General features: G+C 43.4%; 1 protein-coding gene across 1 annotated transcript in view; it reads right to left on the reverse strand.

Moving 5' to 3' along the window:
- Grin2a (glutamate ionotropic receptor NMDA type subunit 2A) overlaps positions 1–23,721 on the reverse strand; it is a 441,777-nt gene that overhangs the window by 111,247 nt on the left and 306,809 nt on the right. The gene's annotated exons all lie outside the window — the stretch shown is intronic.

The raw sequence follows: 23,721 nt of genomic DNA on the forward strand, positions 1-23,721 counted from the left end.
GAAAGTGGGAAGCACCAAATATGCTGAGAAATAGAAAGAGGAGAGTAATGGGAGGTGAATGAGCAAAAAATGAGAGGAAGACTGAGCGAGAAGGCAACCTAAGGGGCAGAGCACTGATGAAATTAGAAGCATCATTTCATCCTGATGTGGTCCCAGTTAAGTTGCAAATGAAGGTGAACTTTTCCTAATCCACAGAGCGGAGACTATTACTGCTTAGCACGCATCAAGACCTGTCAAAACAGAATCGATTGTATTCCCTCTGAGCAGCAGCCAGCATCTTAGTGAAATCAAATTGAAGGCTGTATGTTTTGAACCTTAATTTTATTTGACAGTTTATTGGCACTGTTCACATACTCCCCGGGAAAAGCCTGCCTCCATGCCTTGCTCTCTCCTTCCTCCTCCTGAGCAGTGGCCTGACACCTCAGCAGAGAGGCTAAGTGCCAAGTGCAGGCTTGTCTGTGCTGATGTGACCTGCTTACCTCTCCTTGGGTGACGTGAGTACCACCAGAAATGAATCTCAAGCCCTTAAAGAGAAGCCAGGCACACTGAGTACCAGAGGTGATGAGGTGAAAGGAAAGAGAATTTCTGCTCTCTGAGATTACCTCATCATTTGTACTGGAAAATTTTCGCTGCCTGTAAAGAAACATCCCATGTGGCTAATTACAAAATTGTCTAGCTTTGGTGATAGCGTCCTTTTTTAGACACAGAGGTTGCCAGACTAATTTGGTGAGACAAACATGCTCATCTTTCCATGATGTGAAATATAAGCTCGGGAAAGGGTGGAGTCTGTAGAATTTTTCTTTGTTCAGCATTGATTTATTGCACACCTACTGTGTGCTGGTACCAGCCTAGAATGGTTCTTGCCTTCCTGGTCCTGTCAGTCAGATGAGGGACAGTGACCAAAAAAATAATACCAAATCTATACATACATTAAACTTTGCTGTTGGAGAGATGGCACAGTCAGTAAGTGGTTGTACCACTCAGTCCCTATAACTCATGTGATAAAGTAGGACATGCTGGAATGTTCTTGCAATTCCACTGTTGGGGGGGGGGGGGAGTCAGGTGGATCTCTGGACCTTACTGGCTACCAAGCTTAGCCAAGTCAGTGAATTCCACAACACTGAGAGACACTCAAAAGAAAGGAAGGAAGGAAGGAAGGAAGGAAGGAAGGAAGGAAGGAAGGCCCTTCACATCCCCCCAAACCGGGTAGACAGCATCTTGAGAAACAACACCTAAACACAAACACACACACACACACACACACACACACACACACACACACACACACACTTGCACACACACGAATGCATATATAAGCATAAACGTGCATATTTTTAACAAACATTTCCATTCCTTTTCATTTTTCTGGAAAACCTCAAATCTGACCTTTCAAAGAGGCTGGGTAGCAGAGTGGTCAGGCCAAAGGCTCTGAGGGCTCATACATTCCAAGTGTTTCTACCATCTTTACCCTTTAGCTGAATAACTGTGAGAAGGTCACTTGACCTCTCCGAGCTTCACTTTTTCCATTTGTAAAATGCAGGAAACAAGCAGAACTGAGGACTGGAATGAGGTCTAAATGAGACAAAAATGTACACAATGTACAAAGCCCAGAAGCTAGCAAGGTACAAAATGTAGTCAGTGGATGTCCTCAGTCTGTTGTTAGCATTCATGTTAGCATCGTGTTAGCGTCCACCTCCTCTGAAAAGCCATCTTTGCTGTCCCCGGAGATGGAGAACTCTGTGCCTATCTCCACAGTGGCATTCCATACTACAGTTACACAAGATCACTTCTGTATAGCCAGGAGACATGGTCACTTAATCTATGTGCCCGCCTCACACCCAGATCCTACATGGTTAACGTTATAGTTTCAACTTCATAGTTCAGCACAGAGGGCTTGTGTAACTTTCTCTAACTCAGTGAGCTAACTACTCCTTTTGGCTCTCTGAGATTCAAACTTACTGCCCACCACACTCTTGGTGCTTTTATTCATTCATCCTTGATAATTACACTATAGTTCCAAGGCTCTTCTTGCCTTCCAGATGTAGCCTCCCAATTCCCATGTAAATAAAATGCATGTGATTTGAGCTGAGCCAATGAGAGACATCCCTGGAAATATTGCTCAGCCTATTAGGATACAGTTGTCATGATGGGAACAATCTGTTAGACAATGAATATTGAGCTAGGTAATAGAAATACCAGAACACTACAGTGATGGCAGTGTGTGTGTGTGTGTGTGTGTGTGTGTGTGTGTGTGTTAGGAGGGTGTGCGTACAAGTGCATGAGAGTTAAGGTCAGAGGTCAGTCTTGGATGTTGTTCACCAGACACTGTCTACCTTGTTTCATTTTTGTTTTTGAAAGCATCGGTTTTCTTTTAGAGATTATAATTTAATTACAAGATTTCTCCCTTCCTTTCCTCCCTCTAAGCCCTCCCATATATCCTTTCCCACACTCCATCAAATTCATGGCCTCTTTTTTCACTAATTGCTATTGTATCCATGTATATACCTCTCTATATATAAAACATATATGTATTCATATATACATATGTGTGTATATATATATATATATATATATATATATATATGTTCAGTCCATATAAAGTTACTAGTTACTTCTTTGTATGTTTTCAGCAGTGACAGTTTGACACTGGACAACCAGTTGGTCAACTCTTCCCTGGGGGAGGCCACCTCTCCTCCTCTGGGCATTCTCCAATTGTTTGTAGGTCTCAGTGTACAGGTGAGGCTTGGTTTTTAGTTGGTGTTCCTCACTAGCCTGAAGACCACTGATCAGGCCAGCCTTGCTGGTCAGTGAGCTTGGGGATAGATGTGATTCTGCCTCCCTGGCACTGGGACTAGAGGTGCGCACCACCCGGCTTTTTGCCTTGCCTGAATGGGATGGTACCCAGGTCCTCACGCTTGCAGGGCTCTTAACTGACTGAATCATTTCCTGGGCTCCCTTGGGGTCTCACGAGACTCAGTACTGACTTTCCTGAGCTCAGTCTCGGCAATACTTTTTCTTTTTTCTTTTTTTTTTGTCTCACTTTTTATTTTTTTAAAAAAGAAAACAAATAATTTTTTCATTTTACATATCAATCCCAGTTCCCACTCCCTCCCCTCCTCCCATTCCCTCCACTTCCTCCCCCAGCCCAACCCCTCATCCACTCCCCAGAGAAGGTAAGGAACATTTCTCCGAGGAAGGACCAAGGCCCTTCCCACTATATCCAGGTTGAGCAAGATATCCATCCAAAGAGAATGGGTTCCAAAAAATCCAGTACAAGCAGCAGGGACAAATCCTGGTGACACTGCCAGTGGCCCCACAGTCTGCTCCAGCCATACAACTGTCACCCACATTAAGAGGGTCTAGCTTGGTCCTATGCTGGTTTCTTCCCTGTCTGGCTGGAGTTGGTGAGCTCCCATTAGGTCAGGTAGACTGTTTCAGTGGATGTCCCCATCATGGTCTTGACCTCTTTGCTCATATTCTCACTCCTCCCACTCTTCAGCTGAACTTTGGGAGCTCAGCCCAGTCAATGTCTCTGCCCCTGTCTCCATCAGCTGCTGGATGAAGGTTCTATGGTGACATTTAAGATAGTCATCAATCTGCCTACAGGGCAAGGCCAGTTCAGGCACCCTCTCCACTATTGCTTAGGGTCTTATCTGGGGTCATCCTTGTGGATTTCTGGGAATTTCTCTAGTGCCAGGTTTCTTATAAGCCCCATAATGGCTCCTTCAATCAAAATATCTTTTTCCTTGCTCTCCGTCTCTATTCTTCCCCTTTCTCAACTACTCTATATTCTCAAGCTCTCCTCCCCACTCCACTTTTTACCTCCACCTCTCCTCTGCTCTCCCTTTTCCTCCCACCCCCATGCCCCCAATTTTGCCAAGAGATCTTGTCTATTTCCCCTTCCCAGGGGGATCTATATATGTTTCTCTTAGGGTTCACCTTTTTACTCGGCTTCTCCAGGGTCGTGGACTATGGGCTCAATATCCTTTGCCTTATAGCTAGCATTCACTTATGTGTGAGTACATACCATGTTCATCTTTCTGGATCTGGGTTACCTCACTCGGGATGTTTTTTTCTAGTTCCATTCATTTGCATGCAAATTTCAAGATGTAATATGTTTTTAGCCCTGAGTAGTACAAACGCTTTTTACGAGACTACAATTATCCTGATACTGAAACCACACAAAGATTCAACCAAGAAAGAGAATTACAGACCAAATTCCCTCATGAACGTTAATGTAAAAATACTCAATAAAATACTGGCAAACTAAATCCAAGAACATATAAAAAAAAATCATTCACCATGATCAAGTCAGCTTCATCCCATGCAGGGATAGTTCAACATACAAAAATCTATCAATGTAATCCACCATATAAATAAACTAAAAGAAAAAAACCAATATGATCATTTCATTAGATGCTGAAAAAATGTTTGACAAAATCCAACACCCATTCATGTCTTAGAGAGAGTAGGTATACAAGGAACATACCTAAACATAATAAAGGCAATATACAGCAAACCAACAGCCAACATCAAATTAAATGGAGAGAAACTCAAAGCGATTCCACTAAAAATAGGAACAAGGCAATGCAACGCTGTCCACTCTCTCCATATCTATTCAATATAGTACTTGAAGTTCTGGCTAGAGCAATAAGACAACAAAAGGAGACCAAGGGGATAGAAATGGAAAAGGAAGAAGTCAAACTTTTGCTTCTTTACTTCTTTATCATATATATGTGTATATATATATCAGAATATATATATATATATATATATATATATATATATATATATGAAACACCATTCACAACAGCCACAATAACATAAAATATCTTGGGGTAACACTTACTGAAGAAGTGAAAAACTTGCTTGACAAGAATTTAAGTCTTTAAAGAAAGAAACTGAAGAAGATTCCAGAAAATGGAAAGATCTCCCATGCTCTTGGATAGGTAGGATCAACATAGTAAAAACGGAAATCCTACAAAAAGCAATGTGTAGATTCAATGCAGTGCCATCAAAATCCAAACATGATTTTTCACAGACCTTGGAAGAACAACAATCAAGTTCATATGGAAAAACAAAAATCTCAGGATAGCTAAAACAATCCTGTACAAGAAAGGAACTTTCAGAGGCATCACCATCCCTGACATCAAGCTCTATTATAGAACTAAAGCAATGAAAACAGCTTGGTATTGGCATAAAAACACACAGATTGACCAATGGAATCAAATTGAAGACCTGGATATTAATCCACACACCTATGAACACCTGATTTTTTGACAAAGATGCTAAAATTATACAATGGAAAAAAGAAAGCATCTTCAACAAATGGTGCTGGCATAACTGGATGTCAACATGTAGAAGAATGCTAATAGATCCATATCTATCCCCATGCACAAAACTCAAGTCCAAATGGATTAAAGACCTCAATTAAACCTGATAGAATAGAAAGTGAGAAATAGCCTTCAATGCATGGGCACAGGAGACCACTTCCTAAATATAACACCAGTAGCACAGACATTGAGAGCAACATGAAATAAATGGGACTTCCTGAAACTAAGAAGCTTCTGTAAAGCAAAGGACACAGTCAATAAGACAAAACAGCCTACAGAATGGGAAAAGCTCTTCACCAAGCCCACATCAGACAGAAGACTGAACTCCAAAATATATAAAAAATTCAAGAAATAAGACATCAAAATTCCAAATAGTCTAATTAAAAATGTGGTACAGAACTAAACAGAGAATTCTCAACAGAAGATTTTCAAATGGCTGAAAGACACTTAAGGAAGTATTCAACATCCTTTGTCATCAGGGAAATACAAATCAAAATGACTCTGAGATACCATCTTACACCTATCAGAATGGCTAAGATCAAAAATACCAGTGATAGTGTATGCTGGAGAGGATGTAGAGTAAAGGGAACACTCATCCATTGCTGGTGAGAATGCAAACTTGTACAACCACTTTGGAAATCAGTATGGTGGGGTTTCAGAAAATTGGGAATCAACCTAACTCAGGATCCAGCAATACCACTCGGGTATATAACCAAAGGATGTTCAACTATACCACAAAGACCCGTGATCAACTATGTTCATAGCAGCATTACTTATAATAGCCAGAACCTGGAAACAACCTAGATGCTCCTCAGTCAAAGAATGGATAAAGAAAATAGGCACCACTTTTAGTACCGTTTTAATTCCTACACACCTCCTGTACAAACAATAAAGTTATGGGAAGATTTTTTTTTTAAATCTCTTTCATGAATATTTTTCATTCTTAAAAACAGCCCTCTACTCACCCAAATAGGCTGGGTGTGAGGAGGAAAAAAAACTTTTGGCTTCAAAATAAACTGAATTTTGATGATAGAGTTTGGGGTATTTTCAGAAAATATACTGAAGTTTGGAGGACAAAGAAAAATAATTGACCTCTGATGGAGAGAAGTGATTTCACTCAAAAGAAATATAAAAAGGAGAAATTAAATTTGTAAGGATTTTTTATCCATTCTTATTAATATAATTTAAATACGGTGCTTTGAGGACGCTAACTGCCCTTCAGCTTCTAGAAAGTGCCCTGTGAATGGGAAATGATTACTCTGAAAATGTTCAGCCAATATGTTCTCAGAGCAAAGATAATTTCAGCTGCAGAAACTGCATGTCTTGAGTTAATGTCTTTGCCTCTTCGTGTCTGGATAAGCTCAGAGGGATGTCACAGGGACAGCAAGCGGCTGGAAGAATTTAGGTTAAAAAATGCGTGCATCTCTTTTTCAAATGCTTGATCCTATTTAATCTATTTATGAAATTCTTATAAGATACAATTAAAATAATTGCATAGTTGGCTTTCAGAACTCTAAACCGTAAAAACACATAAATGACTGTGGGTGGGGAGGATGCAGCGCAGTAGACAGTGATGAACACATACATGACTGGGGATGGAAGAATGCAGCTCAGTCAGCACAGTGATGAACACACACATGACTGGGGATGGGGGAGGATGCAGCTCAGTTGGCAGAGTGATGGCATAGCATGCACAAAGCCCCAGATCTGATCATCAACATTGCATAAAATTGAGTATCAGAAACTCAAGATTACCCTTGGCTCCAAAGCCAGTTTGAAGCTAGCCAGGTCTATAAGAGACCCTGTCTCACAAATAAACAAGCCAGCAACAACAAGGATGCCAAAGTTCTGAATCTAGCCCTCATCGAACCCCCAGGCTGCCTCTGAAACCCACACCCCACCTACACACAGCTCCAAGCAGCCTTTCTTCCGTCTCAAGAAACCTTTCTTCCATCTCTGCACCTGTAGTCCGACCTACTGAAATTCTACCAGCTCTTTCAGGTCCAACCACCTCAAATGCCAGTTCTCCAGTGGATGGTAATTCTCCATATTAGGGGTGTGTGTGTGTGTGTGTGTGTGTGTGTGTGTGTGTAATCTCTAGAACCTTTTTATTTCCCTCACTTGTCCTTTCATGAACTCCATACACCTGCAGCAAATGATTCCTATCATTGATGGCAGGAGCCCCGAGGGCTGCACCAGCGACAGTCCTCAGAGAGACCGCCCCTCTTTGCAGCACTTCTTGTCTGGCTGGAGAAAAGTGGAGCAGCTTCGGTCCCGTTACAGGGGCTGGGATGCAGATCCGCTTAGCAGTAGAATGACGGTCGGCGTGTGCAAAGTCCAGCCGCAGCACACCAAAAAGTACACTGTGATGCTGAACAGAACCACAGCAATATCATCAATTCTTTTTAATAGAATTCAAAGTTAAAAGAGGGGAACTGCCTGCTTACCCAACTCCTCTCCTTGGAGACAGAGCAATAGAGATTGCGAAATTAAAAATCAGAGAAGTTTATTAAAAGTGACAATAGAAGCTGAGTTCACACCAGCTATGCCCCAATCCGACTGGTTCCTGGAGCTCAGGGGGTGATTTCATAAACAGACGAAAAAGCAGGCTTTCCGACAAAAATTTCGCTTGTGTAAAACATGAGAGAACATTTCACTCCAGTTAATAAGGAGTGATTTTCTTTCAAGCTGGAGGGAAGGTAAGTAACGAAGTCTTCAGGAAGATGAAGTTACAGAGGAAAGCAAAGCAAACAGGAGGCCAATTTCTCTCCACCTGAAACATAAAAATCTTCAAAAGGCGTAAGGGAAGAGACTGTGAAATGATTTCACGTCCATGTTTTGCATAACTAGCATCATCTGTCAGCGCTGTTTCCGGTCCTCTGCAAGCTGGTAACAGGACTAAGTCATTTCGTGTCAGAGGTGGCAGCTGGAGGCCCCAGAAAGATCTGAATTTGGTGGATCAAGAAATGACAGCACAGGCTGCTGCAGCCTGACAGTACGCTGAAATGCGCCATGGCCAGAGCGTTTCACAGTGGAGTTCAGTACTTCGCCATTTTGCAGTAAGGATGGTATGTGAGTTCACCTATGGCAGCCAGTACGCGGAAGCCAAGTACTCAGCTTTCCGAGCCAGTTATATGCAAACAAGCTCTACAAAGAAGTTGCTGACAAGCAGTTGTAAGTTAGCTTGCCTTGTTTCAGTGCAGTGGAGACTCAGGGGCCACTTGAGAACCAGACATTTTCAATGCAGCAATTGGAGGAGGTGAAGATATGAAACTTCAATTATTGACTGAGAATGAAGTCAGGGAGGTCATAATAAAAACATGAGCCTTTAATCCTGCTCTGTGAGTTCAAGGCTAGCCTAGTCTACATAGTGAGTTTAAGACGTCAGGGCTACACAGTGAGGTCCTATCTCGAAAAAAACAAAAAACACAGACAAACGAGGAACAAGAATGAACTTGGGCCGGTGATGATGGCTGCCAAGTGTGAGGACTTGACCTAGACTTCTGGACACACATGCTGTAAGAAGAGACCTAACCCCTTCTAGTTGTCCCATGAGCTCCTCATTCACACTGAGGCTCACACGCACACGTGTGCATGCATGTGTATACACACAGAGTAAATAAACAAATGTAACATAAAAATTCAAAAGAATGAACTCCTAGGGATGGGGATACTGAATTTATGGGCAAAGTGCTTGCCACACAAGCATGAGGACCTGAGTACAGATCTCCAGACCAAAACTAAAGTTAAAGAGGGCTAGAAATGGCATGGCGCCTCTGAAACCCTAGCACTGGGGAGGCAGAGACAGGAGCATCCCCTCATCTCACTGGTTACCTGAGAACCAGAATCAGGGAGCTCCAGACTCCTGAGAAGTCCTGTCTTGAAGAACAATGCAGAGAGTGATGGCAGAAGACACCAGACATGAACCTCCTTCCAGACTCTACATCTAGAAACACACGTGGATATGCACAACCATGTATTCTTATACCCCACAGAAAGAGGGACAGAATGACGGAGGAACGGAGGGGGAGGAGAGAGAGGACAGGGAGGGAAGGAGAAAGGAAGAGTCCTAGATTTCCACAGTTCTGGATCTGGCTGGGACCTGAAATTTTGGCTGGAGTCTTAGGGCTTTCTGCTCTGGATCGTCCAAGGACCCTATTTTGAGGAGTACCAGGAAGATTGTAACTTTGGCTACAGGCAGAATTCAATGCAGCTGGAGAAATAGATGGAAATCTTTCTTCCTGGGTGACTTACATAACCAGTGGCAACTGCCAGCAGATCTAAATGAGTTTGATCAGCTATTAGAGACTTAATTAAATTCCTCTCAGCTGAAATTTCAAAATTGCCTAATTGTTACACAGCTCACATTACAGCTGTTGACTTTTTTCCTTCTGTAACCATTCTCGGGTTGATCCAATATCTTTACAGATAAGAGCGCCAACTGTTGTAGAACCGAACACCAATTTGGTCATTTGTCGAGATGTATTTCAGTCTTTGGCATTTCCACAAATGACTCAGATATCTACAACCATTCTTCCTTTTTATTGATGTATATTTATTATATGGTATGAGATTTCAGAAAGACTGATTTTTTTTTCTGTCTGTAATGTTCTTCTTGTTTATCCCCGCTCCCCATACCCCATCCCATCAGTGTCCTTCCTTTGCTTTGAATCCCTGTCTTCTGCTTTCATGCATGTATGTGTACACGTGTCTCTGTGTGTGTTTTTATGTGTGTATATCTGTGTGCATGCACGTGAGCATGTGCGTGTGTGTGCATATGTGCGCATGCGTGTGTGCATGCATGTGGGGGAATTATATATAAAGAAACCAAAAACTCATGAATAAGAAATAGTGCAGCACTTGTCTTTCTGTGCCTGGCTTATCTGACTTGATATGATACTCTCCAAATGTATCCATTTTCCAGAAAATGACGAAACTCCATCCTTTGTGGTGGGATAAAATGCCATTGTGGATAAACAGCATGTTTCCTTTATTCACTCACCTAGACTATTCTGTAACCTGGCTATCAAGAACTCTGCAGTGACACACGGAAGTGCAGGTATATGGGAGGCTTTTTGACTTCCAGTCCTTCAGATACATGCCCAGGAGCAGCAGAGAAGGATCTTATGGTAATGCTCCTCTCTTCCTGCTCAGTCAATGGGAGAATAGCTCAAGGCTTGTTCTCGTTTGAAATTTAAATTTAGAAGTGGAAGTCTTTGACTTCATTTTCTTGAGGAGCTTGTGTATAATCTTTGGGACTCCTCTGTTTCTAGGTCCCCGGGGATGGACAAAAGCCTTATTTCTTCAGTGTCCTTTCAATTATTAAAAATGATATGCTTTGCTAATTAGCTAAGCAACTAACAGTGTTTTCTTCCTCCTCTTTGATTGCACATTGCAAAGATCTAACACCAGAGACTTGAAAATTCATGGAAAAAGTAAAAGAACCTCTCATGATCAGTAATTAACTTTTTGACACGCTCCTGGGAGTCCTTCTTATTGTATAGCCTCTGTATTAACCATCCTTTCATGGGCTGTAATAATAATTATTAAATAATATAGGCAATGGCATTTATTGGGGTACTACAAGCCCCCCAATAGGCACTTTTTTATTTTATTTCCTTGATTTTGATGATTCTGTAAGGGGGGGAAAAAGCTGCTATCCTCAATTTGCCAGCTGAAAAACTTGACAAGTTACTTGCCCAAAATCAAACAGCACGTAGAGGCTCTGAGATCAGAATGCCAGATTTCAGAGACCCCAAGGCTTCCAAGGTGACATCGTATCTGCCTTTAGAAGCTTCAAGGACAATAATGAGTACGTGAGCTCTCTGATGGGGAGAGTATGAGTATCCCATGACTCTGTCAGGAAGGAAGCAATCAGCTCCCTGCAATGAACAGAGTGATGTCCTGGGAGGTGGATACGCAGGTGCTGGGCCCAAGGATAACCTACTTCCTTTAAGAGAGGGACAGTGTTCACTTTCCCTGTGAAGTACAGGAGAGAGAGAGAGGGAGAGAGAGGGGGAGAGAGACCTGAGGTGGTCTGGCAGCTCGCTTTCATGCATGGCAGCTTTATTTCCCCAGTTTTCCTGTGAACTTCTTTTAAGTTCTCCAACATGGAAAATGCCTTCAACAGCAGTGCTATTAGTGAGCCCTGCTTTGTGGTCTTGGGGTTGAATTCCAGTGCTATGAGCATGGGCATCCGAAAGGCAATTAGTATAATAGATCAGGGGAAAGAATCCTCCGCTCAAATGTGAGCTGCATGACAATTGGGTAATTTGGGGATTTCAACCAAGAGGAATGTAATTAAGGCTCCAGCAACTGATTAGGCCTTTTTGGACTCTGTGGTAGCCTCCATCCCATTACATAAGGTCCCTTAAAGGGAGGTCCGCCTCCTGTTGTGTTGGTACACTTCCGTTGCTGATGCTGGGGCTTAAGAAGGCACTATCTGTTCACATGACTCCATCTGTTTTTACTGAAACCCAAGTGCAAAACTGTGTGTGGAGCTCTTCACAGTGACACGAAATTGGAGAAGATAACTAAGTCTTCAAATCAGTTCAAGCAGGCATCAAAGTGCGGGGGGGGGGGGGGGTTGTCACGGACATGGGGATTGGGGTGGGGGAGCTGTTAAAGGAGAACCCAGCCTGAAATCCAGCCTCTCTTAGAATGGGCAGTGATTCTTACTTTAAAAAAAAAGATCTCCACAAAGACTGTTTAAAATGTGGCAAAGGTTTCCTCTCAACCTTCTCATGTGCTTTGTTCTGAGTAAATTTCAAAGATCAGAGTCACTTCCGACTGTTGAATAAGTGAAAGGCCATTTACAATCAGGCAGAGTCACCCAGCAGCTCTTCAAGGAAGCCTTTATCTGGGCAATGCTTAGTAACTCTGCCCCCTTGGCCATGCTACCAGTGAGCTAGCAATTGGTCAGAGAGGTAGGCTTCCTCAGAGCCTGGGAAGAGCTGAGCCTTCCGTTCTTACCAGCCTAAGACAATACAGATATAACTCTTCCTCTTTGGCAATTTTCCTTCTTAATGAACTTGAAAGTGGTAAAATTTTGGTCTGAGACTGTACTTATTTATAAAAACAGGTACCTTCTATGTAATCAAATTCAGGCTAAGGAAGCAATAGGCATTAGTGCATGAAAGCTGACTTGAGGGATATCACAAACCGAGAGTGGATGGATTTCCTCACTCAGCATTACGAAGAAAAAAAGCCGGTTCCATGTGGATGTCAGGCCTGAAAATTCACATTTAACCTCATCTACAGTGTCTGCAAAGTTTTCAGACAAGGCTGCCAGACCTGAGGGTACCGATTGGTAAAAGACATTTCATCTCCTGACCCGTGAGAAGTTAGTAGGCTGCCAATGCTGAACTGTTTGGTCTCTGATGGGCATCTGTGATTCTGTATCTGGGGCAAAATAATAAATTTAAATCCTTGAAGTGGACGTTTTTCTCCTTTCAAGATGAAGGGGAGTCATGGTTGACGTCTGAGGCCCCAAAGCTATTACAAGGATATGAACCAAGCCCTTGTGTGGGGGTTAACTCCAAGGCCACGGCAAACTGCTGCTCAGAAGCTCAGTCCTCCTTAGGTAAGATGGCATTTTGACAGGCATTTTTCTTTGCTGAGCTCTGGCCCCCAAATGACTTTGCTCCAGGCTCTGTCTGAGCCTGAAAAGATTCCAGCAAGAGGATCTTCTGAAATACTAAAACCAACAGAAGATTTAATGGTGAGGAAACTGTAATAAGCTTAACCACAGTTCTGTGACTAGGGGCTGGGGAGGCAGCTCAGCTTGGTCGGTAAAGTACTTCCTGCAGAAGTATGAGGACCTGGGTTTAAATCCCCAGCACATTCACAAAGTAGGGCCACAGCAGCACAAGTCTGTAATTGTAGCTCTGATGCAGAGAGCTGGGAGGAACTATTCTATCCAATCAGCAAGCTTCAGGGTCAGTGAGATACCGTGTCAAAAAAAAGGAGAGAAACTGAGGAAAATATCCCAACATCAGTTTCTGACGTTGCTGCCACACAGTGACAAATGCATACACGCTCATACAATCATGATTATTGGACATGATGGGAGGGAGAGGAGGTCCCTACGGGATGTTACAGCTAAGAGTCATTAGTTCATAAAACAGAGCCTAAGTGACCCTTGACTGTCAATCCAGTCTCACACGACTGTCTACCCTTATCTCAGATGTGAATGCACAATTCCAGTGCTCTGGAGAGCGACTGAGAGGAAACTAGAATGGGGGCAACCGGCCTCCAGCACCTCAGCACCACACTTCTAACAGCAGCCGAAAAGAAACCACAGTGACCAGAAAAGCAAAGTGACGATATATACGTAGCAGCAGCATCTTCGCTAAACTTTCAGATTCCTACAAATGATAGTCAAATGTGGAGTCCTAAGGGAGCTGATTCTCTAGGGTCCGTGATGCAATGTCTTGGTTCATGCATTCAGTAAGTGTTTAGTGTCTGCTCTGTGACCCCAGCAATTCCAGCAGCATCTCTTCAGGGTGAGTGACCTCTAACCCTGGGGTCAGCAAAGGATCAGACAGGAGTCAAATGTTTTAGAGTAAGTCATGGGTTACAAATGGGGCTTCCTGCTTCAGTTTTGCTGTTGTTATTTTGAGTCAGATTCTCCCAAAGTAGCTTAAGTAGGTCCTGAACTCACAATTCTCCTGCTTGAGTCTCCAGAGTGCTGAGATCACAGGTATATGCCACTACACACACACACACACACACACACACACACACACACACACACACACATACTAGGTTTTCTATTTTTAAATGGTTGCAAGAATTATATGTATGACACATGAAACTTCAATGAGATTTGAATTTGCGTACATAAATAAAGCTTTCCTGGAGCCCAGCTGTGCTTGTTCTCCTATCTGCCCTTCCCATGCCTTGTCACACTAACAAGGCAGGGCTGAGGGCTCCTCAGGAAGAAGTGCAGTCCAAGCCGAAAATATCAGTAACAACATTTGCTAATCACCATTCTAAATCCCTATTGGTGGAAAACTATTAACTGGGCAGTCAGGAAGACAAAACAGAGTGCTCTCGGAATGAATTATACAACAACATTTTAAAAAATGATAAGAGCAAAGGCTCAAAGATGAAATGGATGTAGAAATGCCTCAGAAGTGGTATATAAGGAATTAGGAAAGGCTCAGGGTGTTTGGAGTCTGCAAAGGAAGGAATCAGAATGGAGAGAAGGGGTTTGGAGCCTGGGGAACAGTGTGGACAGAGGCTTAGGAGCTAAACTGGAGGGGTGTGGCTAAAAGTTAGGAATTCACCCAAACTGGATGAAGCACACTAAGCACTTAGGAAAGAAGAGAAGAGAAATGAAGGGAATGGCTTGAGGTGGGGTGCAGAGGCAGGAGGATGTCGGTCTAACGTCCCTGCCTGCTCCCTGGGATCTGGCCGTTTTGAGTTCACATCTGTGACTAGCTTTGCAATTCCTTCCAGCTTGATCCCGAGCCTATGCATGCTGTGTGACTTCACTCATGTGCCCTGTGCATCATACTGAACTTGTCCTGTTTGTCAATAATTGATGTTATCCCCTTCACAAATGCGTTCACACTTCTCCAGAGACTTGCTTAAGCTTGGGGGTGCAATTTAGAAACATCTATCCATGAACCACCTCCAGTCCACTTTAGCCATTTATCCCAGTGGCATAAATCCAATTAGAAAAACTAAATTTCAGTGATTCTAAGAGAAGCTCCAGGCTCACTCAGGTAGCTTATGTCTCTCCTCATGTTGGCCCTGGACATCTCTGTTTACTTCCAAATGACTCCCCCGTGCGTTCACTTCTTCACTATTCTAGACAACAGTTTTCATTCTCCATAACAACAGGGCTTGTCCCATGGGCACAAATGCCTGTCTCTACCTGTCCTCTTGGCACATCCATCCCCTTCCGAACCAATCTAACCACTTTTGCACCTGTAAACCTCTGGACAGGTAGAGAACATCACATGACCAACTAGCTAAATGTCGTTTCAAATTCCAGGACTCCCTCTCCCACTAGAAAGATTCCTCCTCTCCTAATTGCATCTCCACCATCCTTAGGAACTATTTCAAACCTTCACACCTGCCCACAAGCCTTCAGGCTGCCAGCAACATCTTTGCTCCCAGTGGATGAATCTATCTCATATTTTAGTTTGGAAGGACAACCCACGTAATCCATAAACTCACCTTGCCTCTGCACATGCCTTCCTGCTCCTTTGAGACAAAAAAGGCACCTTTTCATCTAGACCATCAGTTCCCAACTTGTGGGTCAAGACCCCTTCTGGGGTCAAACGAGCTTTTCGTAGGGGGCCATGTAAGACCATCAGAAAACACAAATATCACGATTCATAACAGTAGCAAAATTACAGTTATGAAGTAACAGTGAAAATAATTTTATGGTTGAGGGTCACCACACCATGAGGAGCTGTATTAAAGGGTCGCAGCATTCAGCAAGGTTGTGAAGCACTGGGCTAGACCAACAGCAACTCCATTCCTTGTGCTGGATACCTGTTTTCTGTAGCCGCCTCTCCTCTGAAGCATGCTCTGCTAAGATCTTTAACGCATCGCTCTTCAGTAAACAGTTTCCGCGTCATTATGGGCCACTCCATCTTCCCCAAAAGGGCCTACTTCTTTGACTGATACAAGCCTCAGAAGTCTCTACCTTGACTCTTAATCGCAACCGTCCATGCTCAGATCTCTCCTGCTCCCCTGTCTTCAGTTATTAGCCCTACGTCAACAGCAGGTAGCTCCAACTCCTTTCCATCAGCCCCTTCCTGCTGCCCCCAAGGAGTCTCAGTCGCCAACATGATTAGAGTTGATTCACGCTTTTCTCTTAAGTCATAAGAGAAATACAAATTCTCTCCCATCTGCAAGTATGAATTATTGAAATCCCAGTGCTCTGAATGATCCTCAACTCATCTCTCTTCCTCTCTCCCCTATATACACTAAACTAAATACTATACCTTGAGACTACCAACACAGTGTGGGTTTTTAATCTGCCCTGGCCTGTGAAGAAGCTTCTCACTGGACTTTCCTGCTTTGGAGTAATCTTCCCACCAGTCCACCCTCCAGACCATGTCTCTAAATTTGGGGTAACTGCAATATTGGCACATGGGTCTTACATTTATTTGTGCTTCCTAGAGAGATCATTGAGATTTAGTTATGGGAAATCTCCTTTTGAATCGAACTATTCTTTAAAATGCCTTCTATTATTATGAACATTCCACTGCTCCTGCTATCATCCCCAATTATGACTGGAATGGGATGGTGGTACCGTGGTCTGACTCAGTCTCTAGACTGGCCTTTCTAGCTCTTTAGACCTCCCAGTGTCGTTCTGGAGAGCCAACTCCTGATCCCATTCTGCCCTGTGTGGATTCGTAGAGTGCCAAACCCAAGCACAGGTGCTAGGCACATCCAGCACTTCTCTCTGGAGTGCTTTTAATACCATCCACCCCATCGATCCAAAAAATGCCCTGCCCTGCCCTGCCTTTGCCAGGCACCACCTATCTGTCATTCAGATCCCAAGGCCAAGAAACCAGTCTCCAGCTCCACGGGGTCAGGGAGATGCTCTCTTGTCTCCTTCTTCATCAATTATAGTACCCAAATACTCGTCTGTTGCTCTGGTGGACTCCTGCAGTTCAGGGATTGGGTTCTGCCTACCTTTGTGTCTCTTGTATCCAGCTCAGGGCTCTAAATGCTCATTAAATAAGTTAATTAACAACCTAAACCAATTGGACCATCCTAATGGCTCCCCTGCAGCCAATAATCAGCTTCGGTTGTTCTCTGAGGTGTAAAACCCACCACGCAGACTTTGGAGTCAGGGAGCACGGGCTTTCACCTGGCTACAGAACTCGTCAGATCTGGAGCCTTGTTCAGTGGCCCCTCTCAAACACTGCCTTCCTCATCTGTGCAGTGGGCATTAGAGGAGTCATCAGACTGTGCAATTCTTATGAGAATTGAACAAAACGCAGAAATAAACAATTCAGTAAAAGTGCACAGGTTTGGTAACAGTCTCTTCCCTGTAACTGGCCCAACCCATGTGACCTGACTCATACTATTCAGGGTCTTGGGGTGATCTATTAACTCACACAATTGAGCCATTGGACAAGATGCCCAGCACGTAGAAAGCTTTTGGTGAATGTTTGCTTCAACCTCTAATGTGCACATCCTCCCACAGTCATGGCTGATTCCTAGATGTGACTCCAGAGCTCATAAACCAAGACACTGACTGCAAAGACCGTTGCCACGGCTTGTCTAACAGAGGACCGGGCATTCACTTCCTGCCTCTGTAACACGAGATCTGCTTTGCACTTAACTGCTGACGATTTTAAATAGAACTCATATTGTCTATTAATACAATTCTATGCACAGAGAAAGTCCTGCCAAAAGCAGCCTGCCATTACCTTAGTTCGCCAATAAACCCAAAGGCCTGGAAATTATTTTATTCTCCTGTTTCTGGCTGGAGGTTCTGCACTATTAATGCATATCATTAATTTCATAACTATAAATGTGGATCAAACTTTTTTGGATCCTTTGGGCTTGTTACCGTTTGGCTGGCCAAGAAGCTGTGCTGGGAAAAGATGAATGGAAACAGACAAAAGCAAGCTCAGAAAACAGGCACATTGGAGGAAGTACCCTAGTCAGAAAGCTGCATTATTAGACGGGTAATAATATCAAAGATGTCTGAATTTATAAGGCCCTTGTTAATATCACATTTCATTTGTCGCTCGTGACAGTCACATAAAGAGGAAAGAGCAATTGCTGCCATTGTTCAGAAGGGTGAAGCGGTGTTCATTCAGGTAGCTTGCCTGGGAAGAGACAGAGTTTGCTGGCTACCATTTGCTCAGTTGTGTGCACTACACTATTCACCCTACCGTGTGGGCTGCACAAATCTTCCAAGGATGTTGATCTTTAGCGTCTCCATCAGCTTCTGAGAGAAAGAAGTAGTTCTCAGAAATCCATTCAAAATGCAAAAAGCAAAAGAAAATAAGTGTCATTTTAAAAATTTAGATTGCACTTGGAATGTGTCGCAGCTCCCGTTTGCTAAGCATTCCTACCAGGTCCCACACTCTCTACTGGGTATTTGGCATAAATTACCAATAACTTTTTCAATCTCAGAAGGGGCTGGGTGATGATGTTCAATTAGTTCACATCTCTGGCCTCCACCTTTCCCATCTGGAAAATAAACTCTGGCTTAGCATTATCAAATGTGAAGGAGGGGGCACTCACTGTGCTTAGCTAGAGCCCTTCTAGAGCTTGGAAAGTGCTGGTCATTTTGTTTTCATAGTTATGAAAGAGATAGAAAAACTAAAGTGTGTTTCTTACTTGAATTCTCCACCTCTTAGAGCATGGGCGATATCACCTGCTCTGTAGAATTTGATTAAAAAAGGAATATAATAACATCATGGTCCAAGCACAGGCTTTGGAAAGTCACAAACTGAGTCATTATCTAGCTCAGAGTGTTGAAAATTGATTGTTTTCTTCCCCTTTGTTTTCTCATTTACAAAACAGTCATCATAACAATACTAATATCCTAAAACTTCTGTAAATAGAAGGGGTTATGAGGACAGAGGTGGTTGCATGGGCAAAACGCTTGCTGAGCAAGTTTTGAGGATATGAGTTCAGATCCCCAATACCCACATAAAGCCAGGAGTAACAGCACAGTCTGTCACCATAGTGCTGAAGAAAAGAGGATCCCTGACGTTGTTGAAACTGTGAGCTCCAGATTCCGTGACACACTGTATATCGGATGGGAGTCTCTGAGTGAGAGGGTCAGGCAAATATCATGACAGGCCCCTAACAACTCAGTTAAGAACTAGGCCTGGGCCAAACCACTCCCCATGTGATAACCAAACAAGAACAAAGCCAGAGACTTGTCCAGATTTGCTCAAGAATGGAAAAGTTCTAGCCTTAGCCCACCCCGGCCAGCCCTAACCAGTTAGAAATGTACTAATATGATTGCCATTTGCATAAACCAATCCTAAATAGAAGGGTCACGCTGCTTTTAAAATTCCTGTAGCTGTGCTTAGCAGGAGCTTACACATCCCTCTCAAGGTCGTTGTCATTTTGTACAGGTGTGTGCAACCCCACATGCTTAAGGAATAATAAACACTCTTGCTGATTGCAATGTGACTGGTGGTCGATTGAGGACTTCTCATGGACCCTAACACTGAGTTCCATAGATTCACACACACACACACACACACACACACACACACACACACATAGACACACACATCACATATACATATACACCCACCACATACACACACCACGTACATATACCACATACACACATACACACCACATACATACCCACCACATACACACACCACATACACACATACACACCACATACATACACCATATACACACACCACACACACATATGCATACTACATATACATGCATAAAAGGCCATGTATCTAAAGACCTCTCAGGAAGCATTGATGATGGTGGCTTGAATAAGGCATAGACAGACCCATTGCAGATGGGGGGCCATTATCATTAACTCTGTTCTACCGAGGTCTGAGAAATACGAATAATGAGGCTTCAAGGTTGGCCAGGCTATCAGAACTAAATGAGCCTCAAGGCCAAGCTTAGCCCCTGAAAATATTCAACACCCATCACAGGGGTTCAGCTATTGACGAGTGACATGCTCAAGGAAGCAGGAAACTTCCAGTCCTCGAACTGACCACTTACCCTGTTTGTACGCACACGTAATCAGGTACTTCTCTCTCGATGTTAATTTAGATGTAACATGCGTGGCTCTGACCCCATAAGTTAGAGCATTGCTCCATGGAAGTCAACACTATCCTTTCAGATCCTAATCCATTCTCATTTACATGACAATTCCTGGCTGCAGAGCCTTAGGTTCGGTTTGGCTGATGAAACCCAACGCTGCTGTATGGATTCAAGTGAATGCTCTAGGTGAGATGAAATGTGTAGTGCTGTGAGAAGGACTTTGACTGCCTCTCTTGTCATCTGTTTAGCTTGGGGTTATTGCCTGTGAACGCCTTCTTTAGAGAGTAGCCTTTGGGATGTGACAGTCAAAATGGATACTGTTTTCATGCTGTAATCTGCCGGTCCATACAGAGGTAGGGAACCAGCACCAAGAATCAGTGTTCTGACTCTATTAGTTACAGCTTCAAAGTTAAACACCGCTAAGAGAGAGTCCATTGGTTTCCACAACTCCTTCCAAGGACATAAGCATCGATTCACTTGTATCTTCTGCACTCTGGGTGTCTGTGCTTCCAACAGCCTTTTTCAGCATGGGAAGAAATCCAGATGGTTGAACCCCTTGCTCTTTCCTTCCTTAGTCCCCCTCAGTCTTTCTAATTTGCAGGATTATAATTCAAATGGCAGCAATATGGACTCTAAAGATGCTATGGAGAGGCAATGATGAGCTCTGGAAGGGTTTTCTAAAGACAATGGGTGGATGGCGACCAGATGGCAGTTTCTCCAGGGTGGGGACTCATTTACATCCTCATATTGTCAGGCTACAGTGCTGATTGGCTTTGCTGGAGGAAGGGAGAACATGATTAGGAGACCCATTTGCATTAAGCCCTGAGGGAGTTTGAAGTACTGAGATGGGGTGGGGATAAGACCTGTGGGTACAGTAGGGGCCCTCCTTGAAAATATTGGAGACAGTAACTGCTCAGGGACAGGACTCCCAAGTTGGGCTTTCATGGTGACATCCGGCTACTTTCCCTGCCAACAGGCAAAGAAAGCTCATTACTACTACAGCATAACATGGAAAGGAAGTGAACTTTGTAACCTGCAATCCAGGCTCTGCCATCTTTGCTAAGTCACCAGGCACCTAAATCCTCAGTTTCCAATATATCATTAGAATATGAGGGAAGGATGATACTAATTATCTTGACAATTAAAAAGCAATCAATGTAATTAATATAAACACCATAATTAAATCAAAATGATTAACATTATTGTTTTATAAAATATGGGGAATTATACGAGATATATACATATATGTACTATATACACATACATTACTACAGATCTATAATATGAAAATAGAACTATTATATACCATACACACACACACACCATGAGAACTAAAGACGACTGAGAAGAAAATGAGAGGAGAGGAGAAAGTGGGACAGGAAAGGGTAATGGGAAGAAATCTGACCAAAGTACATGATAATATGCTCGAACAAAACACTTATCAAGAGATTTCTGCCGGGCGGTGGTGGCGCACGCCTTTAATCCCAGCACTCGGGAGGCAGAGGCAGGCGGATCTTTGTGAGTTCGAGACCAGCCTGGTCTACAAGAGCTAGTTCCAGGACAGTCTCCAAAACCACAGAGAAACCCTGTCTCGAAAAACCAAAAAAAAAAAAAAAAAAAAAAAGAGAGAGAGAGAGAGATTTCTGTGCAACAACTGTATCCTAATAAGCTTCTGAGGAAAGGTCTGGGGCAGCCTTAACTCTTGTCTTCAGCGTCTAAGATGTTCACCTGAAACTCCCAAAGCTTAGCCATCAACACTGTTGATCCGCTTCTCTGCTTCTGCCTCTCCTGTTGGTCTAAGCTAGGTCATGATGTCAGAGTGGAGGGGAGGTGAAGGAGCTGCTCGAAGGAAGCTCAGCTGAGAAAATCCAACTGCAGCCCCGGAAGGACTTGCAGCCAGGAGCAAAAACCTCACTGTTTTGTCTCTTTCCTTGGGAACAAACATCCTTCCTGTTCCACTATCAGCATGCCAGTGGTAGATCACAAACGCCAACACGGCTGTGGTAAGAACATGGAGAACATCACCAGAAAGCCAGCAGTGGGGTCTTGTTGCCATGGGCGGGGTGGGAATATGGAGATATTGTTACCCAGGTGAGTTAGGAAATAAACTAGAGCAGGGTAGTGATGGCATACACCTTTAATCCCAGCACTCCAGAGGCCGAGGCAGGTGGATCTCTGAGTTCAAGGCCATACTGGTTTACAGAGCAAGTTCTAAAACAGGCAAGACTATACACGAAAACCTTGTCTCCAGAGGGAAAAAGGAAAAAGTAAAAAGAAAATGAAAATAAAGTAGGCAAAAAATAAAAAAAAAAAGAGGCCTCCTATGTCTGTGCTTCAGTGAACTCTTAAGGGGCCTATGATAGCTTTAAATTTGGAGAGTCACAAGATCTGAATTTGAATACTTCCTCAGCTGTTTGGAAGAAATGTCATTGGGTATCTTCAAGTCGACACTACTTAAATATAGTCAGAGACTGCCACCTACTTCCCAACATGCAGCTAAGCGGAATCATAAATAGGAAAGCCCATTAAGGTTTGGTGTGGGCTCCACACTCAGAGCATCCTCCCTATGCGCTTGTACTGTGTTCTGAGGACCAGGGTCATTAAATCCAACCTGGGACTCAACCCACTTTCAAACTTCTTTTAGAAATATAATCAAGAAAAATATTACATTTTCTCCAAATTACAGCTCACCTGAAACTTGAGAAGGGGGGGGGGGGCGAGAGAGCGAGCACAGGTAGAGCCCAACCACTTCTGTTTGAATCTAGACTCTATCTTCTCATCTCCTCACTTACCCAGCCCCCCAACCTCCGCCTCCATAGCAGTCTAAGCTCTGCATGCAAATACCATCCCAGAAAACTGAGAACAATCTTTAACTAAAGGCCCAGTGACTGTTTTCTATCCTTCCTTCTTCCTCTCCCACTCTTGTTCTTTCTCCTCACTTTCTCTTTCCTTCTTCCTCTCCCCTTCCTTTCTTCTATGGTTGAGATAAAGAATGTCTCCCATGATGTGTTAAAGATTTGGTCCTCCGAGTGACATTACTTTGAAGTGTTAAAACTTTTAAGGAGTGGAGCCTTGTAGGAATTCTGAAAGTCCCCGGGAAGTGTGCTCTTGACAGAAATGGGGATACCCCGGTCCCCCCTCTTCCTGCTTTTACTCCCTAATTACGAGTAGAGGAACTTTGTCCTTCCTCGATGCATCGTGATTCACCCAAAGAAAAGGTCAGTCAGTAATGTGTTGAGACCTCGGACGCTGAGCCAACACCAGCCTTCCTTTTCGTAAGCTGACCAGCTCAGGTATTTGATACTGTCCCGGTTCACTTCTCTGCACTGCGGGAAATCATTGACCTAAAACAACCTGGGAACCCAAGGGTTTATTTTAGCTTACAGACTATAGACCATCACTGAGAGAAGACAAGGCAGGAACATGGAGGCAAGAACTGAAACAGAGACCTTAGAGGAACACTGCTTATTGGATTGTTCAACTTGGTTTCTTATACAAACCATGCCCACACACCTTGGGGTAGCGCTGCCACAGTGGGCAATGTTCTCCTACATCAAATGTTAATTAAGGAAATGTCCCCTGAGATATGTCCCCAGGACAGTCTGATGGAGGCAATTCCCCGGTTGGCATTTCCTTTCCCCAG

Source organism: Microtus oregoni, unplaced genomic scaffold (genome assembly GCF_018167655.1).
Source record: "Microtus oregoni isolate MIOR12 unplaced genomic scaffold, Mior012 000027F_ref0000203, whole genome shotgun sequence".
Taxonomy (NCBI): domain Eukaryota; kingdom Metazoa; phylum Chordata; class Mammalia; order Rodentia; family Cricetidae; genus Microtus; species Microtus oregoni.